We start from the raw sequence: 24297 nt of genomic DNA on the forward strand, positions 1-24297 counted from the left end.
CATTTTGTGTCTGGTCCTTCCTCAAGAAACTGCATTGCAGGTTCACCCTGAATGGACACTTTTTTTTTTGCTTCCCAAAATCAGACCTGCTCACTCTCGGCAGGATCCCAATGTTGTGAAAGATATTAACTTTCAGGTGGAGGTATCCAAAATTCAGAGAGATGTCAGTCTTGACGTTTTTGCTTTTCTGCCCCTGTAAGATCCTGAATCAGCACCTTCAGGAGAATGAGATAGAGCAGAGTGAGAACAGAGGGGGAAGAGGGTGTGGAAGTGCTTTCAATTTTGTGGAACAACGAAAGAAAAGAATATTCCACAGAAAGTAGAATTGCTTGTTCTGAATTTCTACCCTGCACTGATAGTGATGACTTTTGTAACCTGTTTTTAAGTGTATTGGAAGATCTGAAGACTGAAGCTTCAAAATCAACAGATGAAGGGCTTAAGCCCAAAACATTGACTCTCCTGCTCCTCTGATGCTGCCTGATCGGTTGTGCTTTTCCAGCGGCACACTTTTCGACACTGACTCTCCAGCGTCTGCAGTCCTCACTTTGACATCAATGTCTGACAGTCACTCAATCCATCGGGACCACAACAATTTTCAACTATGATTCTGTGAGAAGGAGCAAAGTTTTGGTTCCTGTTTGAGTACGTTTTCAGCATCCGTGGGACTGGATGAGAGACCCTACTTTTGAAGTGCACTGAGTGTTGAGCCTGGGAAGAGGAATTCACGGTGGGGAGGGGCTCCACACGCATTTGTGTGTAACTAAAGCTTCGGCCATGGAGAAACCCGAGGAATCCAGCCCCGTGGAGAAACGATGGAAGTGTGGCGACTGCAGGAAAAGCTTCTGTGTCCCATCTGTCCTGGAGACTCATCGGCGCAGCCACACCAGGGAGAGCCCGTTCCCCTGTCCCGTCTGCGGGAAGGGCTTCAGCACTTCTTCCACCCTGCTAACCCACCAGCGGATCCACACTGGGGAGACGCCCTGCAGCTGCCCAGTGTGCAGGAAGGCCTTCAGCGATTCCTCCACCCTGCTGAGGCACCAGCGGGTCCACATGGGGGAGAGGCCCTTCAGTTGCCCCGGGTGCGGGAAGAGATTTACCCAGGCCTCCAGCCTGCTGACCCTCCAGCGGATCCACACAGGAGAGAGGCTCTTCAGCTGCCCCCTGTGCGGGAAGGGCAATTACAAAGGTGGAAATGTGTTGCTGGAAAAGCACAGCAGGTGAGGCAGCATCTAGGAAGGGCTAATGCCCGAAACGTCGATTCTCCTGTTCCCTCGATGCTGCCTGACCTGCTGCGCTTTTCCAGCAACACATTTCCATCTCTGATCTCCAGCATCTGCAGACCTCACTTTCTCCCCAATTACAAAGGGACAACTTGGTGGTGACCAATAGTAAAGAAGTGAGGTGGGTTGGGGATGGTGTAGGGTGTGCGCTTTGACCTTGAACTGTTGAAAAAGCAGCTACTTTTTCTCTGCCGTTTTACTGAGGGGGTTTGAAGCTGTAACAAAGTTGGATCTCAATAAAAGTTACCTGAATTTACCCCCCGCTCAGACTCTCATTGAAAGCTTTGAGCTCCAAGGTTTTTGTTTTAAAGCTGCTCATTTCTTTCAGCTTTCTGCACTAAGCTTCCAATGTCGCGTATCAGATGGATCAGAATGAGCAGCCAGTTTCGTTAGAAAGTGAATTTTTCAGGAGTGCATAGTGTGTCATTTCATCGGCGTTGTAAAGTTTACTGGCAGCATTGGGAGGTGTGGGTTGTGCTCACTAGAAATTATGTGGAGGAGCGGGTGGTGGACTCGCCTGGACGAAGTTAAAAATCACACAACACCAGGTTATAGTCCAACAGGTTTATTTGGAAGTGTGAACTTTTGGAGCACTGCTGCTTCATCGGGTAGCTGTGGAGACAGGATCATAAGACACAGATTTTATAGCAAAAGATCCCAGTGTCATGCAACTGATAGGATATATTGAACAAACCAAGATTGTTGTTAAGTCTTTCACCTTTTAGAATGCGTTGCAGGTTTCAGTTCATTAATATGTAAATCCCATAACATCTTTTGATTCACATTCTCAAGATGACTTCAGTTTTTTTTGAAAAAAGTCACAACTCAGCCCAGACAGCCCAGATAAAGGTGTGAGGTTCGAGTCTGTCAATGTCCCAATTTTGAATCAGACTGGTTCTATTTCCAAAGTATGAATTTATAAAATATTACATGGATTGACTGCCTGCAGACTGTGTACTTGTTGAGCAAAATTGAATGTATCTGCAAATATAATTCTGCCAATACAAATTTGCTCAAAAAGTGATGAGTTTATGCATGAGTGCACATAAGAGTGTGTTGGGGGTGTATGTGTGCGTGTCTGAGAGCACGTGTGTATGAGTGAGGTATGAATAAAAGCAAGGGCTTGTGTTTTGCTAAAGCAAGGACGGTCAGGACTTGTACAGTTAATGGTAGGGCCCTGTGTCATGCTGTGAGAGAGAGACATGGTGGGGTTCAGGTACACAGTTCTTTCAAAGTTACTTCGCTGCGAGACAGGGTGGTTAAGAAGGCGTTTAGCACACTTGCCTTCATTGTTCACCCCATTGAGTATAGGAGTTGGGACATCATGTTGAGGTTGTACAGGATGTTGGTGAGGCCACTTTCAGAGTACCGAGTATGGTTCTCGTGTCCCTGTAATAGGAAGAATACTATTAGAGAGGGTTCGGTAAAGATTTACCAGGATGTTGCCAGGACTGGAGGGTTTGAGTTATAATGACAGGCTGGGACTTTTTTCACTGGAGCACAGGAGGTTGGGGGGTGATATCATGGAGATTGATAAAATCACGAGGAGTGGAGGTAAGGTGAATAGCAAAGGGCTCTTCCTTAGCGTTGGGGAGCTCAAGACTAGGGGGCATATTGCTTTAAAGTGACAGGAGAGAGATTTAAAAGGAACCTGAGGGGCAACGTTTTGACAGAGGATGGTTGACACGTGGAATGAACTTGCTGAGGATGTGGTCAATGCAGGTACGTTTACAAAGTCTAAACGACATTTGGATGGGGACATGAAGAGAAAGGTTTAGAGTGAGGCTAGTTTAGTTTGGGAACCCTGGTCGCCATGGATGAATTGGACCAAAGAATCTATTTCTATGCTGTCTTCCTCTCTGAACCAGAAGTGATCTTATTGAAACCAGTAGAATTCTGAAAGGGGCTTGACAGGATAGATGCCAATAAAATGCTCCTTTGTGGTGGGAGTCATAGAATCCCAACAATGCGGAAACAGGCCATTCAGCCCTTCTATTCCACACTGGCCCTCTGAACAGCATCCCACCCCCTTATTCAGTATTTCCCATGGTCAATCCACCCCAAGTTTCACATCCCTGGTCACTATGGGTACTTTAGCACAGCCGATCCACCCGAACCTCTACACCCTAATCTGTAATTTACCTTCTCAAAAATGTAATTTAAATGTAGAAAAATGTGAGTCTGATTCAACATTCAGGCGCAGACAGAATTCACACTTATTGTTAGAAAAGCTCTGCATTTGAATGACATTCTTGAGAAGGTAACAAAAAACAAGTTCTGGGATTAACAAACCAAAGAGCAGAAACCTATTCTAAAAGATGAAGGATTTCATCTAAAATTGTTTGATGTGTCACATTTCCATGACGCTAGACTCCTTTGGATATAAATTGTGATCATGATCTCATTCTCCAAAACTACCTGATGAAGGAGTGGCGCTCCGAAAGCTAGTGCTTCCAAACAAACCTGTTGGATTATAACCTGGTGTTGTGTGATTTTTAACTTTGTCCGTGGGAAACACATGAGTTGTGGGAGTGGTAACAGTTCTTATTTTGTGATCTATTCCAAGTGAAATTTCTCCTCTGCACAGGCACAGTTTGTTTTTGTGCTTTGTGCGAGATCAGGCTAGCAGCTTTTAAATCCTTACGTTAAGCAACAGAAGTAAACTGTCAATCAGCAATTGTATTCCGAGAGTGGTACTTCCAGCTCTGGTAATCCTGTTGCATCAACAGAGAGAGGGTGAGGATGTCACATCTCAAGAGCAGACAGAAAAGTTATTTCGCTTGTTGAGTCGGTTCCTCACTCAGATGAGACTGGATGTTGCTTTTAATGGATCATAATTAAATGCTACAATGGAACACCTTAAATTCAAGGAATTTTGAAGGGGCAAATGAACAGTAACTTTGAACAGAGATGTTCTTCCATTTCTAACCTTGGTTGACCCATATGAAGCATTTTTACTGATAGCTCCATAATCATGTTCCTGCTGGATTTTTTTCAGGGCAAACAATTTCTGGTGGGAGAAATTCTGCATCCTGGGAAGGCGGGGAAATGAGAAAAAAAGCTGTTAAAAGCATTTGAACTGTCGGCCCATGAGCTCTCGTGGGAGCAGTACATTTGCCAAAAACATTTCTGAGGAATTCTGTGTAACTGTTGGACCGAAAATAGTTTCCCCACTGAACGTTAAACAGGTATTGAGAACGTTGCGCATTATAGATTGTGTTCCTGAGGACCGGAGGAGGATTGAATTTGCCAACTTGAACCACACTTTGCAGAGAGAGGAATTTTCTCCGGATGAAATAGGTTGATGGAAGTCAACAATTGTCAGATTATTTCATGAAAATAACAGCTAGTATGGGGATCCCAGAAGAGGGGCATCTGTAATGAGCACACAGAAACAAACCCTTCAGTCCAGGCCAACCAGATATCCTAAATTAATCTAGTGACCCATTTGCCAGCATTTGGCCCATATCCCTCTGAATTTTTACCATTCATGTCCCCATCCAGATGCATTTTCTTCTTTGGAGAATACTTGGGTGAGAGCCAAGATATGCAATATCTCAATGTATAATAATGAAGCAGCTCATTTATTCTGAAATTATTTCAATTAGTTGGTCAATTGACAAATAATAGCTGCATAACTGTTGTCAATATTGATACTCAGGAAAGCTATTTTGTTTAGTGATATTTCCTTTGTAAAGATCTTATCCAAATTATAAAATGAATATATTTTCATATGAAATAAAATTTGCAGTGTTTTATTAAATGGTTGAAAGTAACTTTGCACTTAATTGCTCCATTTGGGATTAAACATTGTCACCACTGATGATATTACCAAGCCAGGTAATGAAACGTCTAGATATCAAACCTACAGCTCAGCGAGCAAACCTGCACCCTAAACATTCTACTTTGCTGAAAGACTGCACAATCTGCAGGCAGTCAGTACATGTAATATATTGTCAATTCCACTTTGAAAATAGATAATGAGCCCACTACTTTTTGGATGTGAGCATAAGTGGTAATAGTAAGTAAGTTTGCTGATGACACCAAAATTGGAGGTGTAGTGGACAGCGAAGGAGGTTACTTCAGATTACAATGGGATCTTGATCAGATGGGCCAATGGACTGAGAAGTGGCAAATGGAGTTTAATTTAGATAAATGCGAGGTGCTGCATTTTGGGAAAGCAAATCTTAGCAGGACTTATACACTTAATGGTAAGGTCCTAGGGGGTGTTGCTGAACAAAGAGACCTTGGAGTGCAAGTTCATAGCTCCTTGAAAGTGGAGTCGCAGGTTGATAGGATAGTGAAGATGGTGTTTTGTATGCTTTCCTTTATTTGGTCAGAATATTGAGTACAGGAGTTGGGAGGTCATGTTACTGCTGTACAGTTGGAATATTGTGTGCAATTCTGGTTTCCTTCCTATCAGAAAGATGTTATGAAACTTAAGGGTTCAGAAAAGATTTACAAGGATGTTGCCAAGACTGGAAGATTTGAGCTATAGGGAGAGACAGAACAGACTGGGGCTGTTTTCCCTGGAGCGTCAGAGGCTGAGGGGTGACCTTATAGAAGGTTATGAAATCATGAGGGGCATGGATAGGATAGATAGACAAAGTCTTTTCCCTGAGGTGGGAGAGTCCAGAAATAGAGGGCATAGGTTTACAGTGAGAGGGGAAAGATAGGAAAGAGACCTAAGAGGCAACCTTTTCATTTAGAGGGTGGTACGTGTATGGAATAAGCTGCCAGAGGAAGTGGTGGAGACTGGTACAATTACAACACTTAAAAAGCAACTGGAGGGATGTGGGCCCCGTGCTGGCAGGCGGGACGAGATTGGGTTGGGATATCATGCACAGGGATGTGCAGGTTAGGTGCATTAGTCACGGGTAAATGTTGAGCAATAGGGGTAGGGGAATTGCGTGGGTGGGTTACCCTTCGGAGGATCAGTGTGTAGTCTTTGGGCCGAGTGGCCTGCTCCCACACTGTTTGGAGTCTGTGAAGGGGAAGGGATTTTTGTAAACTGTGCAAGGCAATGCAGGCGTAGTGCGGGGGCCTGCTGTTGGCCTTGCCCTGCCCCTTGCTCCTCCCCCTGTTGTTGAGCTGTCTAACAAACATCTCCTCTTTCTCTGCCTTTTTGCTGGGGGCAACTGAAGCTGTAACAATGTTGGGACACAATAAAGGTTACCTGAACATTCTGCCGGACTCAGACTCTCATTGAAAGCTTAGAGCTCCAAGCGGTTTTTGTTTTAAAGCTGCTTATTTCTTGCAGCCTCCTGCATTAAGTTTCCAATGTTGTATATCAGATGGAGCAGTGACTGAGTAGCTGGTTTCGTCAGAAGTTTACATTTTTCGGGAGTGCAGGCACTGCATTGTTTCAACGGCAGTTTACTGGCAGCACTGGGAAGTGTGGGCTCTGTTCATTAGAAAGGAGGTGGAGGTGCTGCTGTTGGACTAGGTGGGACATGGTTTAAAAATCACAACACCGGGTTATAGTCCAACAGGTTTATTTGGAAGCACTTCATCGGATAACTGTGGAGCAGGATCATAAGACACAGAGTTAAGAGCAAAAGGTCACAGTGTCATGCAACTGATATGATATATTGACAAATGTAGATTGCTGTTAAGTCTTTCATCTTTTAGAATGGGTACATCGCAGTACTACTATTCAGTCATATCCTCAAAATCACAAGGGTTTTTTTAAACTGGTGACATCTCAGCCCAGACAATGTATGAAAGGTGTGTCAGTATCCCAATCTTAAATCAGACTGGTACTATTTCCAAACTAGGAATGTATAAAATATTACATGGATTGACTACCTGCATGTTGTGCGCTTTTTGTGCAAAGTTGAATATATCTGTAAATATAATTCTGCAAATGCACTCCATCGTTATGTGTGGGTGTGTGCGCGCGCGCGAGAGAGCATGTGTGCACATGCTTTGTCAAGGGAGTGTGATGGAGGAGAAGCCTGTAAGAGGGTGTGTCTACATCTGAGAGAGAGTGTGTGTATGAGGGGTACAGATAAAAGTGAGGGATTGCATTTTCCTAAAATAAGGGCAGGACTTGTACAGAGGGATATGGGGGGGGGGTTCAGGTACATACTTCATTGAAAGTTGCATCACTGGTTGGAAGGGTGCTTCAGAAGGCATTCAGCACACTTACCTTATTTGTCCACACCATTGAATAAAGGAGCTGGGACATCATTTAGAAGTTGTACAGGATGTTGGTGAAGCCACTTGTAGAGTACTGAGAACGTTTCTGGTGGCCCTGTAATAGGAAGAATACTATTACAGAGAGTTCAGTAAAGATTCACCAGGATATTACCAAGTTTGGAGGGTTTGAGTTATAAGGAGAGGCTGTGAATCTCTTCACTGGAGCACAGGAGGTTGAGGGGTGACCTCATTGAGATTGATATAATCATGAGGGTTCTAGGTAACATGAACATCAAAAATAGCGAGGAGCCTGCGCGGTGATGTCAAGTGACTGGGGGGGGGGGGGGGGGGGGTAGAAATTGTGGCAGTTGGACACTTTAAATCCATCAGGAACAGCATCTCTATACAGCATACTGTGCATGTCAGGTGAGATGCCAGAAGACTAGAGGTTGGCTAACATTGGGCCACTGTTTAAGAAGGGTGGTAAGGACAAGCCAGGGAACTATAGACCAGTGAGGCTGACGTCAGTGGTGGGCACATTGTTGGAGAGAATCCTGAGGGAGAGGATGTACATGTATTTGAAAAGACAAGGACTGATTCGGGATAGTCAACATGGTTTTGTGTGGGAAATCATGTCTCACAAACTTGATTGAGTTTTTTGAGGAAGTTACAAAGAGGATTGAGGAAGGCAGAGCAGTAATGTGATCTATATGGACTTCAGTAAGGCGTTTGACAAGGTACCCCGTGGGAGACTGATTAGCAAGGTGAGATCTCAAGGAATACAGAGGGAACTAGCCATTTGGATACAGAACTGGCTCAAAGGTAGAAGACAGAGGGTGGTGGAGGAGGGTTGTTTTTCAGACTGGAGGCCTGCGACCAGTGGAGTGCCACAAGGATCGGTGCTCGGTCCTCTACTTCTTGTCACTTATATAAGTGATTTGGATGCGAGCATAAGAGGTACAGTTAGAGGGAGAGGCTGAACAGGCTGGGGCTGTTTTCCCTGGAGTGTCAGAGGCTGAGTGGTGACCTTATAAAGGTTTAAAAAATTATGACGGGCATGGACAAGATAAATAGACAAAGTTTTTTCCCTTGGGTTGGGGAGTCCAGAACTAGAGGGCATAGATTTCGGGTCAGAGGGGAAAAATGTAAAAGAAACCTACGGGGCAATTTTTTCACACAGAGCGTAGTACGTGTATGCAATGAGCTGCCAGAGGGAGTGGTGGAGGCCGGTACAAATGCAACAATTAAGAGGCATTTGAATGGATATATAAATAGGACAGGTTTGGAAGGATGTGGGCCAGGTGTTGAGGAGCGGGACTAAATTGGGTTGGGATATCTGGTCGGCATGGACGGGTTGGACCGAAGGGTCTGTTTCCATGCTGTACACTTCTGACTCTATGCTGGTTCAGCAAAAGCCGCGCATGCTCTGTCTGCAGAAACAGTGCAAACCCTTCTTTAAATGGACCAATGAGAAGCCAGACAAGGAGCCTGGTCCTCCTGCCAATCAGAGCTCCCCAATTGTCTGAATGCAGAAGATGGACCATCAGGTTCTGAAGCTGCTGCTCCTCTCCAAATGAAGATCGAGCTTCACCTCAGACTGCAACGTCCTTCCTCTCTCCACCATCTGTGAGTACGGCACTGTCTTTACCATTTCATTTTTTCATTCTGGGGTTAAATTGCTGACTTGCAGCAACTGAAAAGAAAGCGAGTGAATCTAGGGAAGGGACAGAGACGGGAAACGTTGGTCCAGGTCTGTGTCTCAATTGGCAAACGCACGGCAAATGCAGGCCCACAATGTGAAGTTATAGCCTCGGTTATGAAAAAATAACTGCTGAAAGGAGGTACGTTGTTTAAATGGTGACATATTGGGATGTGGAGAAAGTGAGGACTGCAGATGCTGGAGATGAGAGTCGAATAATGTGGCACTGGAAAAGCACAGGAGGTCAGACAGCATCCGAGGAGCAGGAGAATCGACGTTTCAGGCACGAGCCCTTCCTCAGGAATGATGTGTGGATGTAAAACGTGGCCTCAGCGTCCTTCCACACCAGTCACTGCCAGTTGTCAGACGGATGCAGCAAGCAATCAGCAAGGCAAGAGGTATATTAGCAAGAGGAATTGATTTCAGAAGTCGGGATGTCTTCCTGCAGTTAGGGAGTCATTGAAGAGATTCAAGGCTGAGTTCATCTGATTTTAGAACAACCATGAAGTGGATGTTTATGGGGGAAGGCAAGGAAAATGGTTTCAAGACCAGCACAGAACAGTTACAGAGTCATACAGCACAGAAACAGACCCTTCAGCCCAACTAGTCCATGCTGACTATATTCACAAACTAAACTCGTCCCACCTGCCTGTGTTTGCCCCATATCCCCTGAACCTTTCCTATTCATGTACTTATCCAAATGTCTTTTAAACGTTGTTACTCAACCTGCATCCACCATTTCCTCTGGACATTCATTCCACACAAACCACTGTTTAAAAAAAAGGTGCTCCTCATGTGTTTTTTAAATCTTTCTCCTCTCACCTTAATTTGCTCCCTAATCTTGAAACGACACATGCCGTTCACCTTATCTTTGCCCCTCAGTTTTGTAAACCTCTATAAAGAGAACAAAGAACCTCACAGCACGGGAACAGGCCCTTCAGCCCTCCAAGGCTATGCTGATCGAGATACTCTGTCTAAACCTGCTGCCTATTTTCTAAGGATCTGTATCCCTCTGTTCCTTGCCCATTCATGTCTCTGTCTAGATACATCTTAAACAACGCTATCGATCCCAACCCTACTACCTCCGCTGGCGATGCATTCGAGACACCCACCACCCTCAGTGTAAAGAACTTTCCATGTACATCTCCCTCAAACCTTTCTCCTCTCACTTTGAACTCGTGACCCTGAGTAATTAAGTCTTCCCCTCTGGGAAAATAATTCTTACTATCCACCCCTGTTTACACCCCTCATGGTTTTTCAGCCTCAATCAGGACCCCCACCCTCCACCTCCTTATTTCCAATGAAAATAATCCTAATCTACTCAACCTCTCCTCATAGCTTGCGCTCTCCATAACAGGCAACATCCTGGTGAACACTTCTGCACTCTCTCCAAACGTACCCACATCCTTTTGGAAATCTGGCGATCCGGAATTGTACGCAGTATTCCAAATGCGCCAAACCAAAATCTTATATAACTTTAACATGACCTGCCAGCTCTTTTACTCAATCCGTCTGATGATGGAACACGTGTCGTAAGCTGCCTTGACCACTCTACTGACAGTCATTGCCACCTTCAGAGAACTATAGACCCGAACACCCAGATCTCTCTGTACATCAATTTCCCCCAGGACCTTTCCATTTACTGTATAGCTCGCTCTTGAATTGCATCTTCCAAAATGCATCACCTTGCATTTGTCTGGATTGAACTCCATCTGCCATTTCTCCTCCCAACTCTCCGATCTATATTCTGCTGTATTGTCTGACAGTCCCCTTCACTATCTGATATTCCATCAATCCGAATGCCCATCTGCAAACTTGCTAATGAGGCACCCGATACCTTCACCTTTCAACCTCCTGTGCTCCAGTGAAAAAAGTCCCAGCCTACCCACCAATAGGTGTGAATTCTCTCTGGGTCCCAATGTCGAGTCAGCCTGACATTTTTGATATAAAAGCTCTGCATTTAAATTGCGTTCTTGAGAAAGTTACTGAAAACAGGTTCTGGGATTAACATACCAAAGAACAGAAACAGTTAAGCAGTTAGATAACACTTTCGAGTGAGAAGTGTGTATAACATGATCGCACAACTCCTATACTCAATGCTATGAGCAATGAAGGAAAGCAAACCAAACGCTGCCTTCACTACTCTATCCACCTGAGACTCCAGCACTCCAAGGTCTCTTTATTCTGCAACACTCCCCTTAACTGTGTCAGTCCTGCCTGGATTGCTTGACCAAAATGCAAACTCTGATTTCTCTAAATTAAACTCCAACTGACACTCCTCGGCTCATCAACCGATGCCATAAATTCTAATTTATAGTGAACTCTTTCCTCTCTCATTCCTTGGAAGCTGAAAATCTCCATCCCACAATCAGTCCCTCCATTTTCACTAGTTGGACTGAAGGGGCTGTTTCTGTGCTGCATGGCTCTGTAACTCGGTTCTACACTAGTCTTAAAACCATTTTCTTGCCTTCCCCATAAACATTCACATAAAAAACAGATGAACTCAGCCTTGAATATATTCAATGACCCCCTAACTGCAGGAAGACATCCTCACTTCTGAACTTAATGCCTCTTGCTAATACACCACTTGCCTTGCTCATTGCCTGCTGCACCTGTCTGACAACTGGCACAGAAGGACACTGATGCCCCTCTGAACATCCACGCATCATTCCTGATGAAGGGCTCGTGCCCAAAACTTCGACTGTCCTACTGATCGGATGCTGCTTGACCTGCTGTACTTTGCCAATTGTGGTCTTCTCTACATCGGGAAACCGAGCGTAAACTTGGGGAACGGTTTGCTGAGCATCACAGCAGGGATCCGCAGAGGCTGAGCAGACTTCCCAGTCTCCACCCATTTTAAAGCCCTTTCCCACTCCCCTTCTGACATGACTATTTTTGGCTTCCTCCATTACCACAACAAACCAAACCACTAATTGGAGGAACAAAACCTCATCTTCTGTCTGAGCAGTCAACAGCCCGGAAGACACAACATTGAGTTCTCCAATTTCAAATAATCTCCCATCCCATCCCCCAACACACTTCCCAACCCCTTCCACTCTTCCCTTCCAACTAGATTCCTTCCTCCCATTCCCCAACCAAGGCAGGAACAGAATACTGATTGAGGATGATCAGCCATTATCACAATGAATGGTGGTGCTGGCTCGAAGGGCAGAATAGCCTTCTCCTGCACCTATTGTCTATTGTACCCTCTGCCTGTCTCCACCTTTCCCCACTTCAATACCCTGACCACAGCACACCCTTGTTCCACAGCTCTCCCTCTACCCACCCCCAGACCTGAACAAGGGTACACCAGATCCCTCGACTTCTCCACCTTCTGATACTGCCTAGCTTGCTGCGTTCTTTCAGTCTCCTGCCTGTCTATTTTGCTAATTGAGAACAAAGGCTTGGACTAACTTTTCCAGACTCTGTCCCCTCACCTGGATTCACTCCCATTTCTTTCAGTTGCTCCAAGTCAACAACTGAACCTCAGAATGAAACGTAAATGGAAATGGGGGGTGAGAAAAGAGAGTGCCGTACTCTCAGATGTTGGACAGAGGAAAGAAATTGCAGTCTGAGGTGAACCTCAATCTTCATTCAGAGAGAGGAGGAGCAGGAGCTTCAGAACCTCATGGTCCAACTTCCACATTCACCAATAGGGGAGCTCCGAATGGCAGGAGGACAATTCTCCCTCCGGTCCTCCAGTGCTCCTTATTTGTCCATCTAATGTGGGTCTCGTCCCTTTTCTGCCGACAGCGAGGAACATGCTCAATGTTTTGGTGACACCAGCAAACGTGTGCCCTGCTTGTTGACACTGAGGAGTGTACACAATATGCACTGTAGCAATGCTGGTGTCATTAACAGATTTTAAGTGTCCAAATTTCTATGGGAGAACAAAAAGGGTACAGCCATAATTTTTTTTCCATGTGGCTCAATATTTGATTGCTTTTGCATTTGTCTGGCTGCTCAATGTTTCAGTCTTTCCCTCAGTGTTGGGGTGAGATTCACAACTAGAGGGCATAGGTTTAGGGTGAGACCACAAAGGTAACCGAGGGGCAACGTTTCCATGCAGAGGGTGGTGCATGTATGGAATGAGCTGCCAGAGGAAGTAGTGGAAGCCAGTATAATTACAGCATTCGAAAGGTATCTGGCTGGGTATCTGAATAGGAAGGGTTAGAGGGATATGAGTCAAGTGCTGGCAAAAGGGACTAGATTAATTTAGGATAGCGGGTTGGCACGGACAGGTTGGACCTAATGGGTGTATTTCCGTGCTGTACATCTCTATGACTCTAAATAATAAAAAGTTGACTTTTCTAAATAACAAACTATATCCATGTTAACAAGGCTTAGTGCACCACATGCTTTACTAACCATTCTCAACAGGTCCTGCCCCTTCAATGACTGAGGAACATATACATGCTGGTGCATAGTATCCTTCACTAGTATTTACACACTACCCTCAGCAATTGCACAAGTAACAGCAAAGGGCAAACGGCACAAGGATTAAACACAGTGAGGGGGTAAACGGCACAAGGATTAAACACACAGTGAGGGGCAAACAGCACAAGGATTAAAACACACAGTGAGGGGCAAACAGCACAAGGATTAAAACACACAGTGAGGGGCAAACAGCACAAGGATTAAAACACACAGTGAGGGGCAAACAGCACAAGGATTAAAACACACAGTGAGGGGCAAACAGCACAAGGATTAAAACACACAGTGAGGGGCAAACAGCACAAGGATTAAAACACACAGTGAGGGGCAAACAGCACAAGGATTAAAACACACAGTGAGGGGCAAACAGCACAAGGATTAAAACACACAGTGAGGGGCAAACAGCACAAGGATTAAACCACACAGTGAAGAGCAAACAGCACAAGGATTAAACACACTGAGGGGTAAACAGCACAAGGATTAAACACACTGAGGGGTAAACAGCACAAGGATTAAAACACACAGTGAGGGGGGAAACAGCACAAGGATTAAACCACACAGTGAGGGGCAAACAGCACAAGGATTAAACACAGTGAGGGGCAAACAGCACAAGGATTAAACACACTGAGGGGTAAACAGCACAAGGATTAAACACACAGTGAGGGGGAAACAGCACAAGGATTAAACACACAGTGAGGGGCAAACAGCACAAGGATTAAAACACAGTGAGGGGGGAAACAGCACAAGGATTAAACACACAGTGAGGGGGAAACAGCACAAGGATTAAACACACAGTGAGGGGCAAACAGCACAAGGATTAAAACACAGTGAGGGGGGAAACAGCACAAGGATTAAAACACACAGTGAGGGGGCAAACAGCACAAGGATTAAACACACACTGAGGGGCAAACAGCACAAGGATTAAAACACAGTGAGGGGGGAAACAGCACAAGGATTAAACACACAGTGAGGGGGAAACAGCACAAGGATTAAACACACAGTGAGGGGCAAACAGCACAAGGATTAAAACACAGTGAGGGGGGAAACAGCACAAGGATTAAAACACACAGTGAGGGGGCAAACAGCACAAGGATTAAACACACACGGAGGGGCAAACAGCACAAGGATTAAACACACAGTGAGGGGCAAACAGCACAAGGATTAAACACACAGTGAGGGGGAAACAGCACAAGCGCCAGTAAAAGCCGATGGAAAGTGAGTGTAAAATGTCACTATGACAGGACAGGCCCCACATTCCTTCCCCTCCGTCCCCCCCACAACCTGCCTCACCTTTCACGTCCCGGGCCCAGTACCTTCCAGGTGGCCCCATAGTTGACACAGGGGCCGCCCCACGACCAGTAGAACTCCACCACCCCGGCGGCCGACGAGTTCCCAAGCAGGCCCTTAACCCCATCCGCCTCCAGAATGCTCACCGGCTCCTGGCTGCTGTACAGCCAGCCGGTGTGGCCGTGACACAGCAGCTGCGCCAGGAAGGCGGCGGCGGCCAGTGACGGGTGTCTGCCCCGGGCCGCGCGGCGCCATTTTCCTAACGGCCGCCCTCCCGCCGCTTCCTCGCTCGAGCGACTTCTCCTCCCAACCGCCTTCGGCCCCGCGTGACGTCTGCACGGGGATGGGCGGGGCGGGGCCGGGGGATGGGCGGGGCCGGCGATGAGCGGGGCGGGGCCAGGCGATGGGCGGGGCCGGGGATGGGCGGGGCCGGGGGATGGGCGGGGCCGGGTCGGGGATGGGCGGGGGCCGGGTCGGGGATGGGCGGGGCCGGGTCGGGGATGGGCGGGGCGGGGCCGGGTCGGGGATGGGCGGGGCCGGGCCGGGCGGGGCGGGGCCGGGCCGGGCGGGGCGGGGCCGGGCGGGGCGGGGCCGGGCGGGGCGGGGCCGGGCCGGGCCGGGGAGCCGCACCGTCACCAAGCAACAGCCACCTCGCGCTACAACTGCTCATTCACAAAAACAAACTCTCCTGTCTCGCTCTGCAGCTGCAGGGGGGACACTGCCACGTTTCCAGGAGCCCTGTCTACATTGGGAAAGCTCACGGCTCAATTTAAACAGATATTCCCACATCTAACGGAACGGCGTCATATCGAAAGGGGGCAATCTGCATTTTAAAGGAACGTGGACATTTTAACGGGTATTTCTGCAAATAAAGAGGTTGAAATGGACGAGATTATATTTCAAAGGGATGTGGGCACATTCAAAGGGATATCTTCACATGTAAAGTGATGCAGTTATATCTAAATGAATCTACATTTCGAAGAGACGTTGCCCTATTTATAAGTAGAGACAATAGGTGTGAATTCTGTCTGTGTCCCAATGTTGAGTCAGACTGACATTTTACTTAGAAAAGCTCTGCATTTAAATTACATTCTTGAGAAGGTAATTTGTAGATTCGGGTTGGCCGTGCTAAGTTACCCATAGTGACCAGGGATGTACAGGTTTGGCTGGATTGGCCATGGGAAATACGGAGTAAGGGGTTGGGTACGGGTGGGATACTGTTCAGAGGGACAAGTGAAATAGATGGGCTGAATGGCCTGCTTCCTCATTGTCAGAATTCTATGACCCTCCCCACAAAGGAGCATTTTATCTGCATCTATCATGTCAAGCCCCTTTCAGAATTCTACTGGTTTCAATAGTGGTATACAGCACAGAAACAGATACTTCGGTCCAATTCGTCCATGCCGACCAGGATTCCCAAACTCAACCAGTCCCACTTGCCTACATTTGGCCCCTTTTCCCTCTCAACCTTTCTATTCATGTACCCATCCGAATGCTGTTTCAATGTTGTCACTGTACCTGCATCTACCACATCCTCAGTAAGTTCATTCCACGTGCAAACCACCCTCTTTCAAAATGTTGCCCCTCCGGTTCCTTTTAAATCTCTCTCCTTACATTTTAAAAAAATGCCCCCCCCCCAGGTTTTGAGTTCCCCTGCACTAAGCAAGAGCCCTTTGCTATTCAGCTTACCTCCACTCCTCATGATTTTATCAATCTCAATGAGGTCACACCCCCCAACCTCCTGTGCTCCAGTGAATAAAGTCCCAGCCTCTCCTTATAACTCAAACCCTTCCAGTCCTTACAATATTCTAGTAAGTCTTTACCAAACCCTCTCTGATTGTAATTGGAAGAATACTGGGCCATCAGAACTGTACTCAGTCCTCTGAAAGTGGCCTCACCAACATCCTGTACAACCTCAACATGATGTCCCAACCCCTCTACTTCATGGTGTGAACAATGAATGCTATGCTGCTAATTGCCTTCTTAACCACCCTGTCTACCTGTGATGCAACTTCCAAAGAACTATGTACCTGAACACCACTCCCCCCCGCCCCATGTCTGTCTGTTCTATAACATGACCCAGGGCCCTACCATTATCTGTACAAGTCCTGCCCTTCCTTGTTTTAGCAAAATGCAACCCCTTGCTTGTATTAATACCTCTCTCACACATGCTCCCCCTCAGACACACAAACACACGTTTCCCCCCCCCAATACTCTCTCAGGCTTATATTCCATCACGCTCACTTTACCAAGCATGTACACACTCTCACACACAAACTCACATGCACGCGCACACAATTCTTTGGGGTGAATTTGTATTGGCAGAATTATATTTGCAGATACATTCAATTTTGCTCAAAAAGCACACAATTTCCAGGCAGTCAATCTATGTAATATTTTATGAATTCCTCCTTGGAAATAGAACCAGTCTGATCCAAGATTGGGGTATGACAGACTCGAACCTCACACCTTTAATGCATTGTCTGAGCTGTCAGCCTTTTTAAAAATAAAACCTTAAGTCATCTCAAGAACGTAACTGAAAAGATGTTCTGGGATTTACATATTAATGAACCAAAACCTGCAATCCATTCTCAACGATGGGAGACTGAACAGCAATCTAGGTTTGTTCAGTATATCCTATCAGTTGCATGACACTGTGAGCTTTTGCTATCAATTCTGTGTCTTTTGATCTGGCTCCACAGCTATCCGGTGAAGGAGCAGCGCTCCGAAAGCTAGTGCTTCCAAATAAACCTGTTGGACTATAACCTGGTGTTGTGCGATTTTTAACTTCAGCCAGGCCAGTCCACCACCGGCTCCTCCACATCGTTTCCACTGAACCCAGCCCACACCTCCCGATGCTGCCAGTAAACGTTACAATGCTGATGAAATGATGCACTCTGCACTCCTGAAAAACTTACAATTTCTAATGATACTGGCTCCTCATTCACTGCTCTATCTGATAGACAACATTGGAAGCTTAGTGCAGGAGGCTGAAAGAACTGATCAGCTTTAAAACAAAACCTCTTGGAGCTCAAAGCTTTCAATGAGAGTCTGAGCCCGGCGGTAAGTTCAGGTAACCTTTATTGCAACCCAACTTTGTTACAGCTTCAGATCCCCCCAGCAAAAAGGCAGAGAAAAAGTAGTTGCTTTTTAAACAGCTCAAGGTAAAGTACATACACTCCCATCCCCCCGCCACCACCCCCCACCAACACATCACATTCTTTACTATTGGTTAGCACCCAGTCGTCCCTTTGTAATTCGATCCTTGGTACAGCTGTAACCCAGAGGAAGTGTTGCCTCACTCAACAATTTCAATCCATACTCTGTCTCCAAGTAAGTTTCTCCCCTCTCATTTGCCAAACAAGGAGGGGCGGGGCAGTGTAGAGTCAACCACACTGCTGTGGACCTGGAGTCACGTGTAGGCCAGACCGGGTAAAGGATGCAACTTGGCCTTCACTGTTTCAATTCCCCTACAGGTGAACTCGCTGGTGCCTCCGCAGGGCGGAGGAGCAGGTGTAAGCCTTCTTGCACTGACAGCAGGTGAACGGCCTCTCCCCCGTGTGGACACGCTGGTGGGTCAGCAGGGTGGAGACCTGGGTAAAGCACTTCCCGCATTCTGGGCAGCTGAAGGGCCTCTCCCCAGTGTGAACCCGTTGGTGGGTCAGCAGGGCGGAGGAATTGCTGAAGGCCTTCCTGCACTTGGGGCAGGGGAACGGCCTCTCCCCTGTGTGGCTGCGTTGATGAGAGTCCAGGGAAGATGGGAAACAGAAGCTTTTCCCGCAGTCATCACACTTCCATCGTTTCTCCAAAAGGTGGGATTCCTCGGGTTTCTCCATGGCCAACGCTTCAGTTTACACAAAAACACGCATACAGCCCCTCCCTGCCATCAATTCCTCTTTCCAGGCCGTAAAGCGGTTACATGCTCCATACTCAGTGCACTGCAACAGTAGGGTCTCTCATCCAGTCCCACTGATGCTGAAAACGTACCCAAACAGGAACCAAAACACTTTGCTCCTTCTCACAGAATCATAGTTGAAAATTGTTGCGGTCCGAATGGACTGAGTGACTGTCAGACATTGACATCAAAGTGAGGACTGCAGACGCTGGAGAGTCAGTCAAAAAATGTGTGGCATTGGAAAATCACAACAGGTCAGGCAGCATCCGAGGAGCAGGAGGGTCAAGGTTTCGTGCATTGGCCCTTCATCTGTTGATTTTGAAACTTCAGTCTTCAGATTTTCAAATACTCTGCAAAAAGAGATTACAAAAGCCATCACTATCAGTGCAGGGTAGAAATTCAGAACAAGGAATTCTACTTTCTGTGGAATATTCTTTTGTTGTTCCACAAAATTGAAAGTACCATCCCACTCTCTCTCCCCCTCTGTTCTCACTCCACTCTAACTAATTCTCCTGAAGGTGCTGATTCAGGATCTTACAGGGACAGAAAAAGCAAAAACATCAAGACTGACATCTCTCTGAATTTTGGATACCTCCACCTGAAAGTTAATATCTTTCACAACATTGGGATCCTGCTGAGAGTGAGCAGGTCTGATTTTGGGAAGCAAATAAAAAGTGTCAATTCAGGGTGAACCTGCAATGCAGCCTCTTTTTGAAGGACCAGACACAAAATAGTTATCGACCCGGGAAGGTGGGAGCAAAATTAGACCTCAAGGCATTAACACCAACACACTTCAGTCAAACTCTTCTGCTCCCAGTCAGGGCAAAACATGCTCCGAAAGTCCAGCCTTCACAACCACACTTCTGCTTCCACTGAAGACAATTAGAGTCACACAGCGCAGAAACAGACCCTTTGGCCCAACCTGCCCGAGCTGACCAGATATCCTAAATTAATCTGGTCACATTTACCATCACTTGGCCCCGATCCACTGAACCCTTTGTATTCATACACCCATCCAGATGCCTTTTAACTGTTGGAATTCTAGCAGCCCCCACAACTTCCTCTGGCAGCTCATTCCTTAAAAGCACCACCCTCTTCATGAAAAGGTTGCCATTGAGGTCTCTTTTACATTTCCCCACTGCCCTCACCCTGAACCTATGACCCTCTAGTTCGGGACTTTCCCATCCCAAGGGAAAGACCTTGTCTATTTACCCTATCCATACCCCTCATGATTTTATAAAAGTCTCAGACTCAGGCGCGATGGGGAAAACAGCTCCACCCCATCCTTCTGTCTCTCCTTGCCCGGGTAATTAAGACACATACCTGAGTTTGCAGAGTCTGCTGCCTCCTTGGATTCACTCCAGTTGCCACAAGTGAACAGATTCCCCCCACACCGTCCCAGGACGAAGAATTGCCGAGAGGGAGGGAGTTTCATGCAAACTGACAGGGCCACTTCACGTTGTGATGCCTTCAATGGGTCAGGGGTGGGGTAGGGAATGGGAAAAGGGGCGAGAGAAAGGGGTGGGGCGCGGCCGGCCGGCTGGCTAGGCCCGCACTGCCCTGCACAGTTTGCAGGAATTCCTTCCCTTCACAGAATCCCCACAGTGTGGAAGCAGGCCACTCGGCCCGACGAGTCCACACCGACCCTCCGAAGGGTAACCCACCCACACCCATTCCCCTGCACCTGTTGCTCTACTCCCTGACTATCACACCTAACCTGCACATCCCTGGGCACTATGGGTAATTTAGCATAGCAATTTCCCCCCTAATCTGGACAAAGTTAAAAATCACAACACCACGTTATAGTCCAACAGGTTTATTTAGAAGCACTAGCTTTTGGAACACTGTTCCTTCATCAGGTGATTGTGGAGAATAAAATAATAAGACACAGAACTTATAGAAAAACATGACAGTGTCCTGCCACTGAAATGATACATTGAACAAACCTGGATTGTTAAGACTTTCATCTTTTCAAATGGGTTGCAGGTATCATTAATATGCAAATCCCAGAACTTCCTGGAAAGCACCTTATCAAGCGAACTTAAAGTTTTATAACAAAAAGTGACATTTGAGCTCAGCTCTGCAAATGTGCATTCACTCGTGTGTGTGTGTGTGTGTGTGTGTGTGTGTGTGTGTGTGTGTGTGTGCACATGAGAGAGAAAATGTCTATTCCCATCCTGTTTATCTCTCTGTCTATTTGAGAACAGGTGCCTTACTTCAGTTGGTGTAAATATTGTTGTAAATCATAGCTGGGTTCTCATAGTTAGATGTAAGGGAGAGAGAATTCCTCAAGTAGGATAGTATAAGAATCCTGGGAGAGCCCCATTTGTGGTTTACATTCTCATGAACAAACATTAAACACGAGCACCTAGTCATTTCTAATTTGGTTCCATTTTTCTTGTGAGATCCCCTGCTGTGATTACACTGAGCCTGGATGACTGACAGGCTGGGAGATTGTGGGTTGGGGCTTGATTGACTGAATGCTTTATTGTTCCAGAAGGTGAAAAAGGGGACAAAGCTTCAGCAGAAATCCAGCAGAGCTGAGCACAGACCGACATCATACTCCTTGGGAACAGGGAGATCAACAGAGGGCAGAGAAACCAGGCCCTGAAACCCGAGCTGACATCAGACTACCCTGTGCTCAGTGCTTTGATTAGCAGTGCCAACCCTCTACCTTTACCAAGCTTCCCATTAGACTACACCCTCAATATACAGAATCTAATCCTTGCCATCCTAAAGCCATGTCTCTGTAAGGAGTCTCAGACCATAATTATTCACTTCAATGTGTGCAGTCAATTCATTCCCTTTTGTTACAATGTGGCACACATTCAGACTCACCAAGTATCATTTCAGTTTTTGTGATCTTTAGAATCCAGTTTTGATTGCTGGTACATTTACTCTCCTTGTCCCTTTCTCTAATGTTCATTTCCCACATCACCTCACTGCTCACCGGCCTTGGTTTGGATTGGCCATGCTAAATTGCCTATAATGCTGACGGATGTGCAGGTGAGGTGGGTGAGCCATGGGAAATGCAGGGTTACACAGTTACATAGCAATAGAAGCAGGAGAAGGCCATTTGGCCCGTCCAACCTGCTCTGCCATTCATTAAGATCATGGCTGATCTATTCATCATCTGAGATCCCCCTCCATGCATTGTCCCAACTACCCTTAATTCCCCTACCATTGCAAAAGCCCATCCAACTGTGTATTGAATATACTTAATGATGCTGCCTCTACTGCTTCCTGGGGCAGAGAATTCTATAGATTCACTACTGTCCAGGAAAAGCAGCTTCTCCTCATCTCTGTCCGAAATTTACTCCTCCTAATCTTGAGCCTGGTTTCATTCACCAGTAGAAATGACTCAATAAGTAGAGCTTCATCCCCACAGTGCAATGAATTCCCACTTTGCACCAAAACCTCGGATTTACTCACTCACTCAGTTGCTGTCTCACAAACGCAAGATTTCATTGTAACTTCTTCTGCTCCCAATAAGGGCAAACATCTTTGAAAGCTGCTCTTAAACTCCAGCCTTCACAATCACACTTCTGCTCTCTCTGAAGATGATTAGAGTCATACAGCACAGAATCAGACCCTTTGTCCATCCACACATCATTCCTGATGAAGTGCCCGGGACCAAAATGTCTACTCTCATGGTCCTCTGATGCTGCCTGACCTACTGCCTTTTTCTAGCACCACACTTTGCCTCTGATCTCCAGCATCTGCAGTTCTCTCTTTCTCCACATCCCAAAGTAATACCATTTAAATAATACACTGTCTTTCTGCTTTTTTTTCCATAGCAAAAGCTATAACTTCACATTGTGGTACTACATTTCCCATGTGTTTGCAAATTGTGGTCTTCTCTACTTCAGGGAGACCGAGCGTAAACTTGGGGAACGGTTTGGCGAGCATCACAGCCGGGTCCGTAGAGGCTGACCAGACCTCCCAGTCACCACTCATTTTAATTCCCTTTTCCACTCCCTTTCTGACAAGAACATCTGAGGCTTCCTCTATTGCCACAACGAACCAAACCGCAAATTGGGGGAACAACACCCCATCTTCCGCCCGGGCAGCCTACAGCCTGTAGGACTCAACATCAAGTTCTCCAATTTCAAATAACCTCCTTTTCCATCCCCCAACTCCCTTCTCAGCCCCGTGCCCCTCATTTCCACTTCTCCCTTTCACCATCCTCCAGAGAACAGAGGTAGCTGGGTAACAGTTAGAGGTGGGAAGGGGAGGAAGCAGGCAGTGCAGGGATCCCCTGTAGTCATTCCCCTAAACAATAGGTGTACCGCTTTGGATACTGGTGGGGGGGACATCCTAGCAGGGGCAAGCTGCAGTGACCGGGTCTGTGGCGTGAGGTCTGGCTCTGAGACTCAGAAGGGAAAGGGGGAGAGGAGGAGAGCGCTAGTTATAGGAGACTCTCTAGTTAGAGGGACGGACAGGCGATTCTGTGGGCATGGGCGAGACTCTCGGATGGTTTGTTGCCTCCCGGGTGCCAGGGTCCGAGACGTCTCGGACCGTGTCTTCAGAATCCTTAAGGGGGAGGGTGTGCAGCCAGAAGTCGTGGTGCACGTTGGCACCAACGACATAGGTAGGAAGAGAGGTGGGGAGGTTATTCAAGAGCTCAGGGAGTTAGGCTGGAAGCTGAAAGCTAGGACAGACAGAGTCGTCATCTCTGGGTTGTTGCCGGTGCCACGTGACAGTGAGGCAAGGAATAGGGAGAGAGTGCAGTTGAACACGTGGCTGCAAGGATGGTGTAGGAGGGAGGGCTTCATGTATTTAGACAATTGGACTGCATTCTGGGGAAGGTGGGACCTGTACAAGCAGGACGGGTTGCACCTGAACCAGAAGGGCACCAATATTCTGGGGGATAGGTTTGCTAGCTATCTTCGGGGGGATTTAAACTAATTTGGCAGGGGGATGGGATCCGGACTTGTAGTACAGCAAGTAGGCTAGCTGTTTGTCAGGATGTCCAAGTATGTGGGGAGGCTGTGAAGAAGGTAGCACTGACAGGGAATACTTGCGGATACAGAGATGGGTTCAAGTGCGTATACTTCAACGCAAGGAGTATCAGAAAGAAGGTCGGTGAACTTAAGGCGTGGATAGGTACCTGGGACTACGATGTTGTGGCCATCACGGAAACGTGAATAGAAGAGGGACAGGAATGGTTGTTGGAGGTTCCTGGTTACAGATGTTTCAGTAGGATTAGGGAGGGTGGTAAAAAAGGAGGGGGGGGTGGCGTTGCTAATTAGAAATGGTATAACAGCTGCAGAAAGGAGTTCGAGGGGGATCTGCCTTTGGAGGTAGTATGGGCTGAAGTCAGAAATAGGAAAGGTGCAGTCACCTTGTTGGGTGTTTACTATAGGCCCCCCAATAGCAGCAGAGATGTGGAGAAACAGATTGGGAAACAGATTTTGGAAAGGTGCAGAAGCCACAGGGTAGTAGTCATGGGCGATTTCAACTTCCCAAATATTGATTGGAAGCTCTTTCGATCAAGTAGATTGGATGGGGCAGTGTTTGTGCAGTGTGTCCAGGAAGCTTTTCTAACACAGTATGTAGAT

The 24297-nt window shown here is 46.8% G+C and overlaps 1 protein-coding gene across 1 annotated transcript in view; it reads left to right on the forward strand.

The window, feature by feature from the left end:
• The window catches only part of LOC148144987 (uncharacterized), a 518924-nt gene that overhangs the window by 216096 nt on the left and 278531 nt on the right, over nucleotides 1–24297 (forward strand). The window lies entirely within an intron of this gene.

The sequence above is a fragment of the Chiloscyllium plagiosum genome, unplaced genomic scaffold, assembly GCF_037043375.1.
Source record: "Chiloscyllium plagiosum isolate Xiang-an unplaced genomic scaffold, Cpla_swu_hap1 HiC_scaffold_27, whole genome shotgun sequence".
Classification (NCBI taxonomy): Eukaryota; Metazoa; Chordata; class Chondrichthyes; order Orectolobiformes; family Hemiscylliidae; genus Chiloscyllium; species Chiloscyllium plagiosum.